Source organism: Etheostoma spectabile, chromosome 5, assembly GCF_008692095.1.
Source record: "Etheostoma spectabile isolate EspeVRDwgs_2016 chromosome 5, UIUC_Espe_1.0, whole genome shotgun sequence".
Classification (NCBI taxonomy): domain Eukaryota; kingdom Metazoa; phylum Chordata; class Actinopteri; order Perciformes; family Percidae; genus Etheostoma; species Etheostoma spectabile.
The window spans coordinates 4,566,113-4,568,332 of record NC_045737.1 but is presented as its reverse complement, the minus strand read 5'-3'; the positions used below and the strand labels follow the sequence as shown (position 1 = coordinate 4,568,332).

At 37.5% G+C, this 2,220-nt stretch overlaps 1 protein-coding gene across 4 annotated transcripts in view; it reads left to right on the top strand.

Moving 5' to 3' along the window:
• grid2 (glutamate receptor, ionotropic, delta 2) overlaps window positions 1-2,220 on the top strand; it is a 503,599-nt gene that overhangs the window by 347,144 nt on the left and 154,235 nt on the right. The gene's annotated exons all lie outside the window — the stretch shown is intronic.

The following is a 2,220-nucleotide window of genomic DNA, read 5'->3' as shown; positions in this document are numbered from 1 at the left end:
GTGTGTGTGTGTGTGTGTGTGTGTGTGTGTGTGTTTTAATCACTGTGTGTGTGTGGGTGGGTGCATATAAGTCCATCTAAAATTTTTGGAAAAATATATTCTGTGACTTTCAATGCCAGCCAAATCTGTAAATCTGCATGTTCATATTGTTAGGCTCAGCACAACATACAATATACAGATCAGGACATACTCCTACTGTTTACTACTAAATATTTTGATAAGCATACTTCCTTGAAATATATCAATGTATTTTTTATGAAGGAAAGTAGTGACTCCTTTTTTGCACTGGGATCGGAATAGGTGCTACTACGGTTGGCCGATTGGACAAATATTGGCTGAATACATCCCGTAAATATATTGGCAATCTCCAGTAGTTGGAAATTTAAAGATATTGCCCAACTGTAGGCCCCCACTGGCTACTTAATTTCAGTGGATTATGCATATAGGTGTGAAAACAGTAGGATTAACATATGAGACCCAGTCTTGCAATGTACTGTATAATCCCTCATAGGATTCCATTGAATGGAGCGACATTACACACAGACACACACTTTCTCACAGAGTGTATGTCCTCCATACTGGAGGAATGTCTTTATAGATAACTGTTGAGTAAGTGAGTAGTGTGATTATGGATAATGCAGCGAGACACCAACATAACGTAGCATGCAATCACAGGCAAAATTAATCTTTAAAGCACAGCATAATTACATTTAGCCACAATTCCCTAATCAGAGAGCATAATTATTTCTAAGGGAATTAAGGCACTTGTTATACAGTATTCCTGCCACAGTGTCCCTTAATACTCTAAACATTGCTCGGTCTGTCACTGGGATTCAATTAAATTCATACATGGAATCAAAGGACTAAAGAGAGGCTAACATTCCTCTCAGAGTGCTTGCATTATTCACTCTCTCTTGTAGCTGAATTGTGCCTTTCTAAATGATGTAGCACTCTGAAATTATGTTAATACAGAGTTATTAACCTGCGGAAAAATCATGGCAGATATATGTGTCAGGATGGAGAAATGGTTATCGAAAAGCTTGCTCTGACCACCCCACAACCAAGAAGAAAAGCTAAAGAAAAGCCTAGCCTTACCCAGTATATATAAAAGGAAAAGCTAAAAGGAAATGAAAACCCTGGGATAGCAGGCAACAATAAAATGGTAATCAGCTCTTGCCGTTCAAGCATTACCTTACCTGCATTAATGTCCACGTGTAATTGTGAGGATGTTGAGTACAATGTCAATATCAATTTAAACCAATATCCTTTTCATTGGGATGGACAAGGACCAGACCTGCTATGTATGTAAAATTATTTCTACCATTCTCATCTGCAGTGTGAGCCGGTTAAGGGTGGCTAAATATCTCAATATAAATTGATTATTATGAAAACCAACCCTGGCTGCTCACCCCCAGGTTAACGTCTTCCCTGATGTAATGATGGCATGAGTGACAATACTTAATTTCCAGGTTAATTATACTGTAAAGTAGAACTCACCACTGTTAAGTGAAGGTGTTTTTTTATGATAATGCATTCAAATAGCATGGTCCAAAATGGTTGTGGTAATTAGATTAGCTAATGATTTGCAATTCTGCTTGCATTCACAGTTAGCAACATTGAGCAGTGATGGTGATGGATTTCACATTGCAATTCAGTGGATATTTTTTTTAAATAGCATCCACTGGTCAGGGAATCTGTCAGAAAGAGCCTCATTAATTTCTCAATTCAGTTAGACATTTTAGAAATGTTATTAAAGGCAGAGTAACAAAGTATCAGCCATCAAAAGACAGCAGTTTTCTGTGTGTGTCATGTTCACAGATTGCTGGCAAAGTTGCTCAATTTAAAAAATTGGGGAGCAGTTGTATTTCAATCAAACATACAGAAAGGGTAATCATTTTAGCAGCTTTACTTATGGAATATTCTTTTGGAGATATCCCTTAATTCAAGAGTTAAGTTCAGTGTTACAACCTTTTAACGTTAGAATGTTTCTTACACTCCCCACGGTTACGCTAGATGGCTTGTCTGCTGAATATTTGATCTTTAGCCATTGAAAACCTTCCTTAGAGTAACCTACGTTCTATTATTCAGCCTTTACCCTGTGGTAATGCAGTGTCTTAACAGCTGGGGACATTGACAATGACCTACCCTAGAAGAAACATGTATTACCAAAAATTAAGTAAATTATAGATCATCTTGCTCACTCTCTCTCCTTCTCCCCCC